This window comes from Puma concolor, chromosome B2, assembly GCF_028749965.1.
Source record: "Puma concolor isolate L17-30 chromosome B2, mPumCon1.1.hap2, whole genome shotgun sequence".
Classification (NCBI taxonomy): domain Eukaryota; kingdom Metazoa; phylum Chordata; class Mammalia; order Carnivora; family Felidae; genus Puma; species Puma concolor.
The window spans coordinates 112,339,616-112,361,578 of NC_141671.1; the positions used below are offsets into that span (position 1 = coordinate 112,339,616).

At 36.5% G+C, this 21,963-nt stretch overlaps 1 protein-coding gene and 1 pseudogene across 4 annotated transcripts in view; both read left to right on the forward strand.

Moving 5' to 3' along the window:
• The window catches only part of PKIB (cAMP-dependent protein kinase inhibitor beta), a 182,850-nt gene that overhangs the window by 121,114 nt on the left and 39,773 nt on the right, over nt 1-21,963 (forward strand). For all 4 annotated transcript variants that reach the window (XM_086707714.1, XM_086707716.1, XM_086707715.1 and 1 more), the window contains one exon: nt 19,103-19,168. The gene's annotated coding sequence lies outside the window, so the exon portion shown is untranslated. The remainder of the gene's footprint in view (nt 1-19,102; nt 19,169-21,963) is intronic.
• Nucleotides 15,318-15,378, forward strand: LOC112863038 (U4 spliceosomal RNA; annotated as a pseudogene).

Sequence of the window (21,963 nt, forward strand, 5' to 3'; positions counted from 1 at the left end):
ACAGCCCTAGATGGCTAGCAGACGCATGAAAAAATGCTCAAGACCACTCATCATCAGGGAAATACAAATCAAAACCACAGTGAAATACCACCTCACACCTGCCAGAATGGCTAACATTAACAACTCAGGCAACAACAGATGTTGGCGAGGATGCGGAGAAAGAGGATCTCTTTTGGACTGCTGGTGGGAATGCAAACTGGTGCAGCCACTCTAGAAAACAGGATTGAGTTTCCTCAAAAAATTAAAAATAGAACTACCCTACGACCCAGCAATTGTACTACTAGGTATTTATCCAAGGGATACAGGTATGCTGTTTCTAAGGGACACATGCACCCCCATGTTTATAGCAGCACTATCAACAATAGCCAAAGTATAGAAAGAGCCCAAATGTGCATCGATGGATGAATGGATAAAGAAGGTGTGGTATGTATATGCAATGGAGTATTACTCAGTGATCAAGAAGAATGAAATCTTGCCATTTGCAACTACATGGATGGAACTAGAGGGTATTAGGCTAAGGGAAATTGGTCAGTCAGAGAAAGACAAATATCATATGACTTCACTCATAAGAGGACCTTAAGACACAAAACAGATGAAAATAAGAGAAGGGAAGCAAAACTAATATAGAAACAGGGGAGGGGACAAAACATAAAAGACTTAAATATAGAGAACAAATAGAGGGTTGCTAGAGGGGTTGTGGGAGGGGGGATGGGCTAAATGGGTAAGGGGCATCTTGAATCTACTCTTGAAATCATTGTTGCACAACTAACTTGGATGTAAATTTAAAAATTAATTAATTAATTAAAATAAATTTTAAAAACTTGAAAAAAGAACATTAAAAAAACAATAAAAAAATAAACTTGGCCTCATGTATAAAATGGAGATGACAGTAGTTGATCCCCAGTGGGGCTGTTTGAAGATGAAAGCAACAAAATAGAGTTTCACATCATTCCTGGTACATTCAAAGCACTGGGTAATGTTAGATGTTTATATTAACAATGATATTTATTTATTTAGTATTCATTTGACAGTTATTTTTTTGAGAGAGAGAGTATGTGTGAGCAAGGGAGAAGGTCAGAGGGAGAGAGAGAGAGAGAGAGAGAGAGAGAGAATCCTCAGCAGGCTCTATGCTCAGCACAGAGCCTGATGCTGGGCTCCATCCCACAGCCCTGGTATCATGACCTGAGCTAAAGTCAAGAGTCGGATGCTCAACCAAGTGAGCTACCCAGGTGCCCCTTGACAAACTTTTTTTCACTTTATTTTCTTTTTTCTTTTTAGAGAGAGAGCGAGCCAGGGTAGAGGGAGCAAGAGATGGAGAGAAAGAGAGAGAGAGAGAGAGAGAGGCAGAGAGAGAGAGGCAGAGAGAAAGAATCTTAAGCGTGCTCCACGCTCAGCACAGAGCCCAGTGTAGGGCTCCGTCCCACAACTGTGAGATCATGACCTGAGCCAAAATCAAGAGTCAGCCACTCAACCGATTGAGCCACCCAGGTGCCCTGATAAATTTTTATTAAGCCCCTACTTACCATCTGCCAGGCAGTCTTCTAAACACTGGGAATATGATAGAATCATAGATTCTATCATATATGAATTTGAATATGATAGAATCATAGATTAATGTTATTAACATTTTATAATAATAATAAACAGGAAGCTGTATTTAATTTTTTAATCAAGGCAATTTTTTTTCATGAGAAACAAAAACTAGAATTCATCAAATAGAAGTCATATGGACTATTTAAATGAGTAAAATGTTTTTGTTTGCATATTATTTACGTGGAAATAGATTACTTCTAAATACTTCATTTTCTTGACAAGTTTGAAGATCTCTACTTCTCATTAGAATTTTATTTACTCTATAAATGTACTTAGCAAAATTAATGAGACTTTATATATACACATAAAACATACTTGAATGTAGTTTTATTTATTTTTTTTTTAATTTTTTTTTAATTTTTTTTTTCAACATTTATTTATTTTTGGGACAGAGACAGAGCATGAATGGGGGAGGGGCAGAGAGAGAGGGAGACACAGAATCGGAAACAGGCTCCAGGCTCTGAGCCATCAGCCCAGAGCCTGACGCGGGGCTCAAACTCACGGACCGCAAGATCGTGACCTGGCTGAAGTCGGACGCTCAACCGACTGCGCCACCCAGGCGCCCCGAATGTAGTTTTAAATTTCAACACAGAGTTATTACATATTTTTAAAATTTTTGGCATCAAGAATATTCAGCCCTTACCATGCTGTTTCCCTCAGAGATGATGCAAAATTTAATTATGTTTTTAAAAGACATTGTGAATCATTTGAATCTATTGATAAAGTGTAAAATCATTGTGCAAAACCATTTGGCTGTTATATGATTTATCTATCGGTACTTGATTTATTTGTTTTTTCCACTCAGGCACTGAGTAAGCTTTAACTTAGTAGAGGAAGATATTCTGTTGTTCTTAAGGCCCAGGCAAGAATTTCCCTCTTTGAAAGAAGTCATATTCTTAACTAGCATCTAAAATTTTAATTTAGTAAACTATCTCAGATTTTTAAAAAATTTTTTAAAGTTTATTTATTTTTGACAGACAAAGAGAGAAAGAGAGAGAGAGAGAGAGAGAGAGAGAGAGAGACAGAGCATGAGTGGGGGAGGGGCAGAGAGAGGGAGACACAGAATCTGAAGCAGGCTCCAGGCTCTGAGCTGTCAGCACAGAGCCCAATGCAGGGCTCTAATTCATGGACCGCGAGATCATGACCTGAACCAAAGTCGGACGCTCAACCAACTGAGCCACCCAGGTGCCCCTATCTCAGATTTTTTTTTGGGTAAAGTTGTCTATGCATGGACTGGCATTGGTTAAATGAATTAGCAAGAGGAGAATTTGTAAATGCAAAAGCGAAGAATTTGAAAATCTATTAGCTGAGTGATTTCTGCTCATGCTATCTTTAGAGGACACAAATAAGGAAAAAAAATGTAAAATACAAGAAGCTTTTATACGAAAAGACACAGAGAATGGCTGTGTGAATAGAAAGCACTGCACAAAAGAAATAGAAAAAAGAAAAACACTTATCCTGTGCAGCATGATATTAAAATGTTCTGAAAGAACATGAAAATTAATTATGTACTTCAGTCTGCCTTTACAAATGAGTTAGAAATGTCAAATTCTGCTTGAATGAAAAATCTAAACACTGAATCATTTGCAGGTGTTTTCTGAACACAGCAGAATCCAGAGGATTCTGATGTGCATAAGAAAAGCCCCACAAAATATGGTGGGTTATTTGTATGTACATTCATTCTTGTTGACAACATGGTCAAGAGCAAAGAAACCCATGTTGTGTTATGTATTCAAAGACAATATGATGTGGTGAAAAGAACACTGGGGAGGGTCTTAGAAGGTCTGAGTTCTAATTCTGCCTCTGCTCTTCATTTTGGCAACTCATTCAGGAACGATGGCATATAGGGCCTCTTCTGAAATTAGAGAATGGAGATTAAAGATTTAAATATATTCTTCTCTAAGGCTCCTTCCAACTCTAGCATTCTGTAACTCTGTGATCAGTTGTTCTCTTAGAAGCCTAACCATAGACATAGTCACATCCTCCTCACATAGACTTCATGGCCAAGAGAGCTTACTGCATGTTTAGGATGGTAATCACTGGAAAGCATGAAAGGCATGAATATCTTAGAATTAAATAAATTTATGTTTACTTGCACCAAAAAATTCCTGTTCTATCAAACATAAATTCTTTGTCAAAATAAAATAAGACAACCCCCTTCCCATACTATTTTATAGTCTGAGGGATGATTGTGTCTGTTATTAAAAGACCAAAGAAAGCACGCTTTCCTATGGAAATGTGTGGCTTCTTCAGGAAAACAGATTTGGAACTGAGTTGTGAATAGAGGAGAATATCTCAGTGATTTGCATATTCCTGCAATCACTTTACCACTTATCTAAAACACTCACCCCTTTAATAAACCTTTCTATATAGAAACATTTCTATTTGTAGTTTGAATATTCATATTAGATGTTTCTTACTATTTTAGAAAAATAATCAAAAGGTAGAGAAAATATGCGAGATATGTTAAATGTAACAAGCTGGCATCCTAACTCTATGTTCCCTTTTTCAAAAAAAGAAGTTCAAGTTGAGATCTGCAATCAATGTGTTGCTCAAAATTCTTTAAGAATAAATGGCTGTATGGATAATCTTGAGTGGCATATTGCACATAAATTCTCTTTCATATTAGTATTTACGCTAAACGTTAACATCCTTTATGGATGTTTTACAGTAAATTTATTTAACTTAAAAAAAAAATCTTTGTTGACATATAATTAACATACCATAAAAGTGACCCATGTAGAGAATCTAGTTCAATGGTTTCTAGCATATTCATACATCTCTCTGCCATCAACTTTATATCATTTTCATCACCACAAAGAGAAATCCTAAAGCCATTCGTTGTGACTCCCCGGTTCTCCCCAAACCACCCCCCCCCCCACCACACCAGCCACAAGAAACCACAAATCTACTTTGTTTCTATAAATTAGCATATTTTGGACATTTTATGTACATGGAAACATATATGTGTTTTGTTTCATTTAGCATAATGTTTTCAAATTTCATCTACATTGTAGCATGTATCAGTACTTCATTACTTTTTATTGCTGAATAAACTAAATCGAAGGCAGGCCACATTTTGTTTGTGTGTTCTTCAGTTGATAGATATTTGGGTTGCTTTTTGGTTATTATGAATGACATTGTTGTGAAGCAATGTTAAAATGTTGTGCCTGTATAAGTCTTCCCATGAATATATCCTTTTATTTTTCTTGGGTATATATACCTAGGAGTAGAACGGCTGGGTCATATAGTAACTATGTCTAACAATTTGAGGAATTGGCAAACTATTTTCCAGTGAGGCTGCACTACTTTACATTCTAACCAGCACTAAATGAGACTTTCAGTTTCTCCATATCCTTGCCAATACTTGTCCAAAGCCATCCTGGTATAAAGCGGTATTTCATTGTGGTTTTAATTTGCATTTTCCTATTGGATAATGATGTTGCACATCTTTTCATGTGCTAATTATTGACTATTTGCATACCTTCTTCGGAGAAATGTCTATTAATATCTGTTGCCCATTTTCTAAATTGGGTTATTTATCTTTTATTATTTAATTGTAATAGTTCTTATATACTCTAGATACAAGTTTCTAATCAGGTATATGATTGGCAAATAGTTTCTTCGCATCTGTGAATATCCTCTTCACTTTTTGAAGGTGTCCTTTAATACACAAAAGTTTTTGATTTTAGTGAAGTTCCGTTTATCTATTTTTTTCTTTTGTTACCTGTGCTTTTGGTGTTATGTCTAAGAAACTATTGCCTACCCCAAGGTCATAAAGATTTATTCTTATTCATCTTCTAGGAGTTTTATAGTTTTAGCTCTTACATTTAGCTCTGTGATACATTTTGAATGAATTCTTGTGTATGGTATGAGATGGGTCCAACTTCATTCTTTTGCATCTGGATACCCGGTTGTCCTGGCACCCTTTGTTGAAAAGACAATTCTTGCCCCAATTCAGGTACCTTGACACTGTTGTTGAAAGTCAAATGACCATAAATATATGGGTTTATTTTCTAGACTCTCAGTTATACATGTATGTCCTTATGTGAGTGTCACACTGTCTTGATTACTATGGCTTTGTGTTAAGTTTTGAAATTGAGATGTGTGAGTCCTCCAGAATTATTCTTTTTCAAGATTGTTTTGGCTGTTTTACATGTCTTACTTTCCCGCTAAATTTTAGATCAGTGTGTCAATTTATGCAGAAAAGGAAGCTGGGATTTTGATGTTGCTTGTATTTAAATCTGTAGATCAGTTTGGGGAGTAGTGTTGTCTTAGCCATGTGAAGTCTTCAGATCCAAAATCTATTTATTTATAAATTCTGTATTCCTTTCTTGAATGGACACAATTCAAGGTGGAGAAAAATCTCTAGTGACATTCTTAGCACTGTTATCGGGGAAGCTTTGTTTAGTATTAGAATATTTCCCTGTATCTTTTTTTTTTCAACTTTGCTGATGAGACAACACTGGGAGGGGCAGCATGTGGTGGAATTGCTACATATCTCAGACCAGATTGGTAAACTGAAATCAACAATATTAAAGTTGTCAGTCTTTAAAGTAAATATCTAATTTGGGTTCAAAAACAACTGTTCAACATGTTGGAAGAAGTTTTAAAAATATCAAATTACCTATAGTTGATAGTTTGAGAAGAAAAGAGTGAGGGCATGATAACTGGCTTTTTACATATCTGAAGTTCTACTTCAGAAGAAACAAAATGAAGCAAAAGAATAGGATGACATTATAAGGGGATAAACAGCACAATGAGCATGTTTGTACATTATAGAAGACCATTTTGATATATTTACTAGTTTGAAGTATTATATAAGAAAGATTATCCTAATAATATTTGATATTCAGAATATATAATGACCATCAAAAACTGCAAGAGGCTCAATGATTTAAAAGATAGTGTTATGTCCAATATCTTCCATTTACCAAACAGGAGAAAGGGATTAGAATATTTTAGAAAAATTCTTGTCAACAAGGTTTGCAAAAGACTTACTTTTTCTGTCCAATTGCATGTCATCCACCGGGAGGTGAGGCACTATGGGTACAAATTTAGAGTTGAACTATTTTGCAGTTGGCTTTATTTCATTCTGGTTTACAAACAGAAAGCAGAGGTGTGGAGGCACATCTCTTCCATGAGTGAAGTGGCAACTTAAGTTAACATGGAGATTAGTAGTAATAATAATTGCTAATAATTACCAAATGCTTTCTTTATAAAGTTGGTGGGATTATTAGTCTCATTTACTCATGAGTGAGTTGAAGTTCAGAGAGGACACGTAACTTGTCCAAAGACACAGACCTCACTAGAGGTGGAGCTAGCATAACTCAAGGGTGTCTGAATCTAGCTGCTATGTTTTTCTATCTTCCAAAAAAAAAAAAAAAAAAAGCTTAAGCAAGAATTATGAAGGCTTAGTTTAATGCCTTAATCCCTCAAGCCTATTCCTGTTTTACTTATCCTGACTGTGCCATTTCTTCTGCACTTTCTTTGCTTTGAAAAACTTCATGGAAATAGGTACTCTAGTGATTCTAATACATCTGTTCATTCTTTTGAGTGTGTTGGAACATTTTAGAAGTAATGTGGTGACAGCTTGACATTTGTTAATACTGACAGGAGGCACTAGAAACACAAGGTGTTATGGGATATTTGGTTCATCACAAGCTATTTTTACATATTTTCACATCTAAGACCCATTAGTTTGATCTTGATTTTGTCTATCCTCAGAATTCTCTACACACTTCAGGATGCTTTAATTTGAGAACGGTCTCTAATCTGAGTAAACATGGCCTGTAAGAAAAGTCTATTTAGGCACTATGGTTCCCTCGGTCAACACTGTGTATACCCACGCTCTCTAAGAGCAGCTGATGCTCTTTCGCCGTCTCCGGATGGATGCCCCAAAAGGGCTGCCATTACAAAGTACCACAAACTGAATGGCTTAAAAAGAACAGAAATTTATTCTTCCGCAATCTGGAAGCCAGAAATGTGAAGCAACTGTCGACAAGACTATGCTCCCTTCAAAACCTCTTGGGGAGGATCCTTCCTGGTCTCTTCCAGCTTCTGGTAGCACCACGTATTCCTTGGCCTGTAGATGCATTACTCCAACTTCTGCTTCCATCTCTCCCTGACATTTTCCCTGTATCTTTGTGTCTTCACATTGTCTTCCCTCTTTTTATAAGGATACACAGTCATATTGGGTTAAAGTCCTACCCTAATTCAGTATAACCTCATCTTAACTTGGTTATATCTACAGAGATTCTATTTCCAAATAAGATCCGTTCACAGGTACTGGGGTTAGGACTTCAACATGTCTTTTTAGGGGACACGATCCAACCTATGACTCCAAATCTGGGGTTTGTGACACTGCTGAAGTGTGACCGACTGAGGCCAATTCCTCAGAGGAGCACAGAAGTGGGTGGACTCACTCTACTAAAAATAAGTTAGTCTCTTAGCAGTTAGAGTGATTGCTCTTTCAGCACCTCCTTCACAAAATGGCTGTATTTTCATGATTATGTGGGTTTTCTCATATTTGAAGTGTCCCCCAGATGATGTTATTTCAACTAGTGCAGCATGATATGACAACAGTAGTACTGCAATGCAATGCAAATATCAACAATCACGAAATCAATCGACTGAGCAGATGATGTGACTCAACTCGCTGTCACAATCAGCGCATGATTGATGTGAGGAGCACAGCTTTCCGCAGCAGCTGCTTCGCTGAGAATCGGTTTTAGTGAATCACCACTGCAGCTGCCATTTTTCTTCGAGCCAGATAAATCCTGACATGAATAAAGTGCTGTTATCGGAGATGTTAATTCAGTTAGTAGTAAATGTCACTGGCCTAAGTCTGAGACATGTAGTCACTCTCAAATTCAAGGAAGGAGATAATTTTGACATTGTATCTATTTTTGTTGAGTTTTGCCTCTTTTTTTGGTCTGTCCATAATCTTTTATTGATTAATGAAATATCTTTATTTTTATTTTTGAGAGTGAGAGTGGGGAAGAGGCATAAAGAGAGGGGGACAGAGGATCTGAAGCGGGCTCTGCACTGACAGCAGTGAGCCCGATGTGGGGCTCAGACTCACAAACCACGAGATCACCACCTGAACCAAAGTCAAGATGCTCACCCGACTGAGCCACCCAGGAGCCCCTGAATTTAATGTCTTAATGTGAAGCATATCTAAATAAGTTAAAGTGAAGGCTTCTAAATAAGTTAATTCATCTTCTTTTCCTCAAAAATTAAAAATAGAACTACTGTATGACCCAGCAATTACACTACTAGGTATTTATCCAAAGGATATAGGAGTGCTGATTTGAAGGGGCACATGTACACCAGTGTTTATAGCAGTGCTATCAACCATAGCCAAAGTATGGAAAAAACCCAAATATCCATTGACTGATGAATGGATAAAGAAGATGTGGTGTGTGTGTGTGTGTGTATATATATATATATATATATATATATATATATATATATATGTATAGTGATGAAAAAGAATGAAACCTTGCCATTTGCAACAATGTGGATGGAAGTAGAGTGTATTATGCTAAGCAAAATGAATCGGCCAGAGAAAGACATCATATGATTTCATTCATATGTAGAAGCAAAACAGATCAACATAAGGGAAAGGGAAGCAGAAGTAACATAAAAACAGACAGGGAGTCAAATCCTAGGAGTCTCTTTAATACAGAGAACAAACTGAGGGTTGTTGGTGGGGTGTTGGGTGCGGGCATGGGCTAAATGGGTGATGGGCATTAAGGAGGATGCTTGTTGGGATGAGCACTGGGTGTTATATGTAAGTGAGGAATCACTAAATTTTATTCCTGAAATCATTATTACACTATATGTTAACAAACTTGGGTTTAAATTTTAAAAAATAATAAAATTAAAATAAGGTAAAAAAAATCAACAAAAAAATAAGTTAATTCATCTTGAAAGCAAGTATATTTAATTTAGTGTGTCCAGTAAACAGTGCTCTGGGGAAACATAAATCTTTAGAAAAAGTGTCTTAAGGTTTTCCTTTATTCTAAAATTGTACTTCAATGGCATCAACAGTTTTTAAATTTAGACACGAGCGTGGGACTACGGTGTGAGTGGTAGACATGAAGTGCAGTCCATACGGCCTAATGCAGTAACCTGCTACAAATCCCTCTCCAGTTCTATACAGATCATAAATTAGAAAAGTGAAGGGTTTTTTTTGGTTGACCCATATACCTGGATTTAAAAAATCTTCAAAAGAACAGCAAACAACTGACAAAAAGAAACAAGACTAGGCTGCCTCTCTTAGCAAAGATAAGTAGGAAAACCAGAAATGAACATTTTAGCCTAAGTCTCTTTACCAGAACTGAGTATGAAGTCTTTACCTGGTCCGTTTACTTTTTAGACATTGTTCTTACATTTGGTGCTCAAGAGGTACTCTTAAAAGACCCTTTATGAATGGATTTATCTCAAAATACTATTCCAGGGTGGGCTTTTTTCTTAATATTAATCTAAAATCTGAAACTAACATTCTATATCTTATTTAGATAGAAATATCTAAATCTGCAGCATGTTAAATAGTTAGCAAAGACATATGACTTTTGAATAAAGTTCCTCTAATATATTTCTCTTTTATGTATGCTTTTCCTAGACTATAGGAGAAAGAGCAATAACTGAGAATATCAGGACAAAGTAGATTCAAGAAGGCCACTGTTAGCCCAACCACTAAGAGAATCAAAATCACACAGGAATTCATACAGAGTTAGTTTTAAAAGGAAATGGAGGTCAGGAAGAGGAAAAAGAGTTGGATATAAAGTCAGTTTTATTAATGAAAAAAAAAATAAAGTGCATTTGAAATTTCCTTGGACATTTTCTGGTCCTATGTTGGTAATTGGTTATTTAGAGCAATTTGATTTAGATGAAGCTGAGTTTATATTCCCTCCTGTCCCCTCACCCCAATGAAGAAATGGCCTATGATCTTGTGTTAGTCATTTACTCTTCAGTAAGTACAAAGTACAGTTTCTCCTTTGGTACAAGGAATGTCCGAATAACGACTATTGTTTATTTAGCACTTATTATGTGTTAGGCATTATACCAAGTACTTTTCAGACATTGTCTCACTTAATGTTCATAACATATTGCTCTGTGAGGCAGAAGTTTTCTTTCCACATTATAAATAAAGATAACTGGGCTGAAGTTATCCAAGTTACAGCTATTAAGTTCTAGAGACAGTCTGGCTCCAAACCTCATGTGCATGGCATTATACTGTCTTTAGTATTAGAATCTCTCCCAGCTTTAGCCTTCTCTGACCAGACCTTTAGGAGTGTCTGACTTCATTTGCCCAGTGTTCCCGCCTGTGACACTGCCCCTCAAAGAGGCTCAAGAAGGCTTACATTGAAAAGCCCTTAAAGCTCCCACAGGCTATCTGTGTACATATAGAAACTAAAGTCCGAAGTGTTTACTGTTTTGTAAGAGGTCATTATTTATGTCCATTTTATAAGAGCATCTTGACTTACCCCAAAGGACACTAAATGATAATAATAATAATAATAATAATAATAATAATAAATTTGTATATAATAATAGTATATATTATTATTATGCTTAATATAATATATATTATTTAAAATTGAAGATCTATTTACAGTTTTTGGTACTCCTCTCCTACTTAGCACCTCTGTTAATCTAAGAGCCTGTCAAATCACTTTCTGGTAGATATAGAAGATGATAACACATTTACTACTGTCCCGAATGGCCTTCAGGGATATTGCTGTGCTTCTAAAAAAACAGAGCTGACTGCTTTAAACAGGCTACTGACCTCATCAAGGTGAGGATGGCGCATCAGGTATTAAAGTCCAACGCTGATAGAATATCATGTAAAACCCACTTGTGTTTGTTTTTTTAATTTTTAAACATTTATTTATTTCTGAGAGACAGAGAGCGTGAGCAAAGGAGGGGCAGAGAGAGAGGGAGACACAGAATCCGAAGCCGGCTCCAGGCCCTGAGCTGTCAGCACAGAGCCCGACATGCTTGAACACCTGAGCTGTGAGATCATGACCTGAGCTGAAGTCGGACACTTAACCAACTGAGCCGCCCAGACTCCCCTAAAAACACTTTGAAAAGAAATATGGCATATCCAAAATAACCTCTCAAGTAGAGTTGGTCAACTCTCCTTGCCCACATATTTACTTTGTGCTGCTCCTGTGGGTTGATTTAATGAAGTTATGCTGCTGTTCTTGGCACAGTATGACTTGGTGTCCGGCAGACCTGGGTTCCAATCTTAACACTGCTTGGTGCTGGCTCTATTATAACCTCAGGCTCTTTTTGGATCCAATAGTATTAACATCTACTTTTGAGGGCTTTTGTGAAGATTCAGTTAGAGAATGTTTAAGACATCTGGAAAATCATGAACACTCAGGAATTGTTAGCTCCCTTCCCTCCCGAGTTGGTATATTCACTTTCATATATAAAATGGTTTTCAATGAATATAAGAGTATTGGGGTTAGTGCTTAAAATTTTAAGTCTGTTTTATCATTAACTGTGATGCTTAACAGTGTTCGTGTTAGCCCCAGATATACCTATTAAAATGGTGTAAGTCATATGGAACACATCTGAGACTTATGAGATGATTTCCTGGTGTTTGAGGATTGTGATATAAGCAAGAAAGTAATCTAGGCTAGGAAGTTTAATATTATTGGAAAACTTTAAAACATAAGTTCCTTTATTGGAGCTTTGCAAGCAACATTAAGAAACAGTGAGTAGTTTATAACAAATGTGCATCTGGTGTTTCAGTGATGTGGTTTTTCTATGACACATGGTAAGAAGGTAGACAAAGGGGCTTTCCTAAATGATCAGAGTGGTTTTCACTTTATATACGTTCAATGCCAGGAATCTTAGAACCACACAAGCCACACCTGAGGAGAGAGCCAGACCAGGTGGGAGTGAAATGTGGCAATTTTGCATGCTTTATGCTAAGTACCATGAAATACAATCCTTCCTTCTTCCCCCATCCTAATAGACATATATTCTTACCTTGTATCAACTGAAAATTAGAAAAAAAGTGGGTTTTTCCCTCCCAAGCTAATTTGATGGTGTACAGTAACTTTTGTTCAGGTATTTTACAACCATTTATAAAGGAGAGGTCATTTTAGGGTGGGCCTTTCTACCCTGATTTACTTAGAGGAATGAATAGAATTCCGATCATTATATTAAAAGATGGGGTGTGTGTGGAATCCCACAATTTGAGCCAGTATTAAGAACTTAAAAAAGATTGATTGTGAAACTCAAGTATAATGCTAGAAACAATAAGGACAAAAACTACCCCCCAAACAGTTGAAACACCATGGATAATGCAATCACTATGTGAAGAGGAAAAGATTAGTAACAGACTTCTCTTCAAAGGAAAGAAGGGAGAATATCAATTCTTCATACAAAGTGAATTGTTATGATTGGTTTCAATGAAAATATTATGCTAAAGAATCCTGGAATTTTGATGTCTCTTGGGTAACTATAATGTACATTCTGTAGTCAAAACATGGAGAGAAAATAATCTCTCAGAGTATGGTTGTTTTCTTCATTCTGAAGTGGATGGTGGAATGAAAAACAGAAATCTTTGCTTTGACTGCTCCCTAAAAAGTGTCCTTCTGGGTGGATGGCAGAGGCCGGGTGGGGAGGAAGAACTATTGAAGAGCATTGCACATAATGTGGTCTGAATATTCTGGAATGCTGGTGACCTTCCAGTAATTGGAACACATCTGACGAGTAAATATAGATTCTCAAACTCTTGTATGTCATAGTTGACTTGCATGTTGGCAACCTTGTATTACCTTCAAAGTATAAATTTAGATCCACTGTGAAGTAATTGTAGATCCAAAGTGAAATTTAGATCCACTGCATCTTTGAATGTAACTTAGTAAAAGTTGGGGAGGAGGCTTTTGTTTCATTTTGTCATTTCAACTTACAGACATCAGCCTGGTACAAAGGATGGAGACAGTAGCAGAACACTTCTGCTTCCATTCCCCTTTCCCTCTCTCCCCTCATTCCTTCCTTTACTGTGACAAAAATGAAGAGACAGATGATTTAAGTACCTGTTGCTTATTCTTTTCTGTCTTGGGATTCTGGACGTTTAAATGGAAACTAACGCATGATTGAGACCTGGCTTATTTAGAACCCTGCTTAATGCTTTTTTATCTCAAGAAATGTTTGCTTTAATTTTTTATGAGAACTTTAAACAGATTTAAGAAGTTTAGATTATATCAAATCCCTTTTAAATTTGTTTGTCTTCTGGTATTAAGGTTAATTCTATTATTCCATGATTTCAATCATTAACCTCTTATGAAGATAAGAACAGGTTTTTTTTTTTTTTTTTTTTTTTTTTGCTTTTGCCTTTGCTGATTATTGCTTCTTCCTCCTGCCTTCTGGGAGAACACCCTGTTGTTCAGTTTTTGACACACTGATCTCTCTGAGTCTGAGATTCTGTCAATTTGCATCTTTTCAACTATATATTCTATACAAAATTGCTGAGATTTCCATTTCCAATTTTCTCCTCTTGCCTGAGTTTCAGGCGCATTGTTCCAGTGACTTACACTGCATATACCTTTGGCTCTATTGCCACCATTTGAACTTCATCAGCTCTCCCCCTCATCTGTTATTTTGTTAGTGGTTCTGTTATCCCAGCTTCTTAAACATACAAGCTTAGAATGAAGCTTTCCTTCATTCACTATAGCTATCACCACATTCCATGGATTTTTTTCATTTTGAAATGTTTTTTTAAAAATTTTTATTGTTTTAAATGTTTATTTTTGAGAGAGAAAGGTGGGGTGGGGGGAGGGGGGAGGAGACAGTGCATGAGCAGGGGAGGGGCAGAGAGAGAGGGAGGCACAGAACCCGAAGCAGGCTTCAGACTCTGAGCTGTCAGCACAGAACTCATGCAGGGCTCGAACTTACCAACTGAGAGATCATGACCTGAGCTGAAGTCAGCTTCTTTAACTAACTGAGCCACTCAGGATCCCCTTGAAATGTTTTTTTTAGAATCATCTATATTATTTAAGAGATCAGTCTGCCAATTATCACAAAGTACAAAAATAACAGTGGATTAAACACAATGTGAATTTAGTTCCGTGTTATGGACAGCTCAGGTAGATGGTACAGAGGTGGAATAGTGGCATGGCCATGTTAGGGATGCAGCCTCCTTCGATTTTGTTGCTTTGTCATCATCCCCAGAGTCTTGATTGTCCTTGTCTGTTTGGTGAATGATGGCTCAGCACCACAGGTACAAACCAATGTTCGAAAGGCAGAGGCCACAATTCCTTCTCTCTTAGGATATAACCTAGAAATGAAATACATTGCTTCTGCTTATAGCCCACGTTTAAATGACAAAATACAGTTGCATGGTCATATTTAGCAGCATGGGAGGTTTGGATATATGGTTCTTAGCTATGTGCCCAGCTAAGCTTCCAATTTCTACAGAAGATGAGGAGAAGAGCTTGGGAGCCAACCAGCAGCATCTGCCACACCTTCCACCTTCCTTACTCCAATTTTAATGTTTTTACCCTTTGGGTGGGTCTTTATTGCCCATTGCCAAGATTATTTCTAGAGACTTTTAGCTGGATTTACTGTTGGCTCCCTATAAAATCATCAATTATTTCTTTTAAAGAGGTACTTTTTTTTCCCCCCTCTTGTTAAATCTGTGCTCAGTAGCCCACAGCACAAAGTCTCTGTTTCAAAGCTCTTTATAATCTGGTCCCAGCTTTGCGCAGTGGCAGTATCGTAGCCAATGACGTTTATCCGAGGTGCGATTATTGCTATAATCTGGCCCTAGTCTACCTGTTTATAATCTTTTTTTCAACTTTCATTCATTCATTGATTCATATATTTATCCAGTAAATATGTGTTGAGTGCCTACTCTGTGTCAGACATGTAGTCATTTATTTTCCTAAAGCAGTTCACATGGGTTCTGTGAATAGAAAACATCCTCATGAATGTACATACTTTCTAATGTCACAATGATTCATTTCTTTGAAGCTTGTTTTCACCATTGTAATGCTTGAGAGGTTATGTACATTTTGAGAACAGCTTTTTCAAACTAGGTCTTGCAGTTGAAGTGGTTAATTTGCTTTTAGGAATCAGCTGATGTTCACTTGACACATTTCACTTGCAGGTTTTTGTGCATTTTAGAGTGATGATTTGTTTTTTAAAATAAAACAAAAATAGAAGAATGCTTATTGAAGCAGCTGTAACTAGATTTAGTAGCTCATTGAAATTGTAAAATAGCTCAAATGCAAGCATGATCTGAGCATTACCTCACGTATTATAGTTGTTTAGTTGCCTATTTGTTCCCAAACAACATCCTCAGTCCTGCAGACTCAGGTGCGAAGGTGTATATTGTAGAACACACCTTGTTTGGGCTTTGTCTTCCAGACTACATTTTCTTCTTTTTCTATAGCCCTAAGTAATATAGAGACATTTACTTAATACAACTAATATGACATTATTTTTATATTTTATTCTTTCAGAATAGTTACTAGACCACGTCCAGGTCTAGGGTGAGGTATGTGAGGCTGAGTCGCACAAATACAGGGTCAAATCTTTATCTAAATTCTTGATGTTTTTTTCATCATAGAGTTTTTGAACTAATTTTGTTTTTTTTTTTTTTTTTTAAATCGCACTAAAATATTACATTCTGTCTTGAAGTGACTGCTCTTGTTCCATGTCCTGCCTGGTAGCCTCATCTCTGAAGTGGGAGTGTGGTCATGTAATTTTCAAACTACATCTTTGGAGGGAGAGGAGAGGAGGGGGAGGAGAGAGTGGGTAGAACCTGAAGCTGCTTTCACCTGAGAAGTGTTGCTTGTATCTGTCTTACATATTGTCCATCTGCTAAAGAATTCGTTTGGGAAAAAAATATATTAAAAAATAGTTGGAAAATCACTGGACTAGATAGATGATTCACAATTCTGGTTGTCGTGTAATTCTAATAGGATGGATTTTTGCTGACCTACCCACACCTTAATCTGCTCCTCTCATAAGGCATGCAACAAACACCCTTGGGTGAGACCACTTCCTTCTTGCCTCGGGTATCTCTTAGCTGTCATATATATCACCATGTTTTCTCTAGATTTAATTGTAGTTCCAAGAGAGATAGTAGAAAGAATTAGATCTTGTAGAGGTCTAATTAGACCTTGCAGAATCTAACAGATTCTGCATCTTATATTGAAGTTCAGGAAGAACATAGTAGAATACCCAGTTATATTATTTTGATTTTAAGTTTCTGTTAATGTATTTAACACATATGATAATTATGATATAACATATAACTTCAATTAATCTATTAGTATAATGATAGTTATAATTTATAAAAATAAATATTCATAAATAGGAGATGTGTGCTTAAAGGATTTTTTTGTTGTTGTTAGGGGCATGCCACTATTCTTGAAACAGAAATTACTGCTTTTTTGTTAGTAAAAATTTTGATAGTTGATAACTTAGGATAAGTAGACTTTCTCAGCCTCTTATTCTTTAGCATATCCCTCGTACATCTGAATTTTGATGTGTGTGAATAATCAAAAATATGTATGGAATATTATTTTCAAAGTCCATTCCATAAGTATATTTGTATGTAACACAGCCTCAAAGAGGTGGAGAGGAAAATATAAGTATGTCACTATATTCTTTCTCTTTTTGTTTCTTGGTTCTATTACAAAGGGTAGAAATAGTAGAATTTCATAAAATGAAAATGCTAATATGGAAAAGGTATAAAATAGGGTTTTTTTTAAAACATGCATTTTAAAGATACAAAGAACAATGTTTAGTTTTATCAAACTGACTTTAAATTGGGTTCCTGTTTGCAGTTTCTACTAGATCTTTGTCAAGAGGTATAGGAAGATGTTTGAAAAAATTAGGACCACAAAAGTATGTTTTTTTAATCTTGTTTTTTAGGGGTAATATTTACATTGTATTATATAAATGTTGAAGCTTATAAAATTGAATTTTATTGCTACTTCCTCCATGATCATGTTTTCATGTATTTTTCTCTTCCTCTTCTCAGTTCTTTATATTTGGCTTGAACAGTTGGGCTCAATTGAAGGGAAACAGTCTCAGATGCAGAGTGAGAGGAACAGTGAAAACCATATGGGAAGCTGGGTATAGGAACAAGGTTAAAAGATGCCTGTTTCGGATTTTCAAATTATTTCACAGTGATAAAAGTATGCATTCAGGAAGCTCTGAGTCTGAAAAGTACCTCATGCACCTTGACATTCAACATATTTATTTCATTCCTCCTACCACGTGCAAAATGTTGTGCAAGAGGAATGAGTCACAGTCCATGTCCTCAAAAGGCTTTAAAAAACTGTCTGAGGTGGAGATGGGAAGGCACTAATCCGAAATGTATAAGTTTAGTAAGAAATACACCAGAGTGTTTTGTAGCAAAGGGGAGGGAACATAGAAGTCTGGAAAAGGGGCGCCTAAGTTAACCCTGAATGGTTGAATATATGCTAGCCACGGGATGGGGAGGGGATTGAGGGCAAAAAACCTCAGTCATGGTGACAATATAAACAAGGCACAGGGGTGCCATTGGCTGGCTATGACTTCAGAGCTTTAGGATTCACGCAGGTTGGACCTGGGTGAAAATGAAGGAGAGTTATATTGGGGCCAACTTGATCCTGTAGATGATGGAAAGGCTGTGAAGGATTAATTCTAGAATGACCATGAGCACATTTACTTTGACATAATTCTATCTGACATCTGTAAAGAACAGAGTTTCAGGAAGCAAGAATGCGAAGAGTCATTTAGGATGTTGTTGCCGTAGTCGAGGAAGAATGAATGGTAGGCTGGCTGAGGGCAGTGGGAGTATGGTGGAGGGAATTTGCAAAGTGCCCTTCTGCTATCAGTGGCCAGTGTGAATACTGATGGTTCATGTCCCAATTATTTTTGACCCATCTTGTGTCAGGTGCTCAACTTTGAGATACAGGCCCCATTCTGTGAACAAGTATGTACATTGTTTATCTTTGTTTCTAGGAGCAAGATGGTTGAATTCTTTCCACTGGTCTCCATTTAGGTAGTGGGAATATTGGTCCAATGCCTCAGGGCACTTAAGAAATGTAAAAAATATTTCTACAGTTATACTGGAAAAGTGTCCTATGTTTTACAATTTCCCAAAGGTGTGGTCATGCCAAGTATTTGCTTGCAGTCATGTTTCTATGCCTACAAGTATTTGTTGTAATGGCCTGTCATTTTTAGATGATGACTTTCTCAACTTGACATTAATCCCTAATAGCACTGATGCAGTAATTGTAGCTGGCAATCCTAGGTACTAACACCTGTTATTTGAAATGAAGCCATTTTGACTTTTAACAGAAAATTTTATTGTAGAATTAGAGGTTCTGCTTTTCACAAGAAGTCAGGCAAGTCATGGCGTTTATCAGTTGTAACTCTATTTAAAAAAAATAAAGCACAGACAAAATCTTTAAATTTATTAGTCTAACTGAATTTATACTTTTTCTGGTTCTTAATAGCTTTTTTTTTTATTAATTTACAGGAAAGAAAGTTTATCAGTTTCTTCCTAAACCTCTTAGAAATAACAGCATATCTTAATCTGAGACTTGTAAGTATCCTTTTCTTCTTTATTTAGAAAATTAGATATTGATTTTGTGGAAGAAATGGCTCCTTCAGGAAAACACTTGACAGGATATAGCTATGCAATCTGAGTTGGCATGCAAAATTTGAATGAAAGTAAAGCACACAAATAATCACTTCTTACAAAATGAAACAAAGAAACCAAATCTCAATCAGAATATCTTCATCAAGTCTATAGCAAGTGAATGTTTGATTTATTTTTTGGCAATTTCTCTTTTTTTATGTCATTTTTGTTAATTTTTCCCCTTTGTGAAAATACCTGTGTATCCACATATTTTAGAAAGTCTGTAACATCAATGGGAAGGAAGAGGAAAAGTGTAGGGTGTGAACACGGGAAAGAGAATTTGTATTCTGTTAAAATTTACATGGCTTTGGATGACTTTGTATTTTCTATTTACATTTTCAGTGAATTTTTTTGTAAAATCAAAGCTAGGTATCAAAATTGCTAAGGTTCGTTCAGTTTCTGAAATGCCAGATTCAAAACTGGCCAACTCAGGAACAGGGAATCTGGGAGACCCTTTCTGTTTCAGTTTACCAAGAGGTAAAGACAAACATATCTTTTCACAAGCAAATATTTTCTTAGATAAATTGATAAGACTCAATGGAAAAAAAAAAAAAAGCTTTGTCCTAAAAATGTATCTGTAGTAACAGCATTTAATATTTTATTCCTTGAAAGACATTTGAAGTCTCATGTAATCCTATTCTAGCATTAAGGCAAGTAGTTGGCACACTGAGTCAAGGTGTACAGAGTCTAGGGCCCGTGGAGTAAAGACAGATTAATGAAGCAGTCAGGTAATTAAGGTTTAGAGCTAGGTGGGTTCTTTACTAGGTGGGTAAGACCTTAGCATACTTCTGGACTTCTCACCTGTAAATATTTGTGTTTGAAGGTTGTTGACTAGAAATGATGACTACCTTAGATCATTTTATGATTCTAGGACATCTCTGAAACGTTGTTGCTTAGTAGTTAATAGTCATTTTATCTTGTGTAATCTATGATTATTATAATGGCATTAACATTCATGTAGTAGCTAATAAAACCAACCAATAGGAACTGAGACATATTTCTAACTTGCTTCATCAGATAAGATCTCAGCAAATTGTTTAATTAAAATGTGTACTGAGATCTTAATTACACATTCTGTTGCAATATAAGTTGTTTCCTAGTTCCAGGACATTAATTTTCTGTTCCAATGCACCCATATTATGAATCTTATGTGTTGGAGCAAACTACCTGAATTCTCTAGTGCTTCAACTTGTAAGTAATATGAAGTTAAAATGCTTATATTATAGGCTTGTTATGGGGATTAGATGAAATGATGATGAAACAATGCAATATAAATAGTAATAATAATAATAATACTGAGATAAACCTATACTGCAATCATAATTTCCTATCTTTACTATATTCTTTCAAGGACTTTGAGGTTTTACCCACATAATGATTTCATTTGTCAGTGTGTAAAAAAAAAAAGCTCTTTGTAAAATCGCTGAAAGAATAGTGAGAATGGAGATTGTTGGCTACATTCCCAGATATTTTTTTTTTTTCAACGTTTATTTAGAGCATGAACGGGGGAGGGGCAGAGAGAGAGGGAGACACAGAATTGGAAACAGGCTCCAGGTTCTGAGCCATCAGCCCAGAGCCCGACGCGGGGCTCGAACTCACGGACCGCGAGATCGTGACCTGGCTGAAGTCGGACGCTTAACCGACTGCGCCACCCAGGCGCCCCTACATTCCCAGATATTTTTAACAAGCATCTTAGATAATTCACATGAAAATGATCTACAGGCTACCCTTTGAGAAACACTATTTTCCTTTAGAAATGAGCCACAAACTAGCTAATTATCAAATCACATGTGAGGTTTATAAAAAGTAAAAAAAAAAGTATATAAAAATATAAACATATTCTTGGGCTCCATCTTGGAGATTCTGATTTGGTAGATCTGGAGCAAGGCTTTGTAACTTGTGTTTTAAACAAGTTGCCATACTGATTTGGGTATTTGCAAACCACTGCTTTACAGCCCCACCACATCTGTAACTTTTTATTGATAAAGCTTATAGCTGTGCCTCCCATATGTGGATGAGGGGATATCATTAATGGGTTAATGCTTCAACTGGTCTAGTTCAAGTTTCAGGAGTGAAAAGATGAGCTTGGATGTCTGCATTTGCATAAATTAATCAGATTGAGAGTCTTCTCTACCTTGGTTTTGTAGCTACTTTAAATAAATCCAGGAACCAATCCCATAAACTGCACAATCCCTAAATGAAAAAGGGCTGTTGGAGACCATCTAGTTTAAATATTTGATTTCACAGAGGTGAAAAATGAGGCTCAGAAGTCTGCCTAAGGCCACAGGGCAAGATTAGAACCAACACTTGGATTTCTGCCCCTAGCTCAGTTCCATTTCCATTACAATTAGTTGACTTTGATTCTGCCATTTCAAACCTGTGAAACCAGCTACTCTAGTGTTGGCTTTAGGCTTCCCAGCAGGCATAGAAAGTGCCATATGAGTCAGCTTTCCTACTTTTCAGCTCTCTGAAAGTGACAGCTTCTTCCTTTCCATCTCTAGTTCTCTATCTTGAATACAAAGAGGCAGGAAGGCCACTGCGGGACTGAAGGTACTCTCCAGGAGAGGCAGCCTGTTCAGCAGTGGCCCCATCTTCCCAGCTGCCTTCCTGATTCTTTATCTTAGCCAGAGCCATCTGCTTTATCTTACACTCTCTATCTCTAGATGGCAGAGCCATCATTGTTTTTGCCTGTCTTCTTA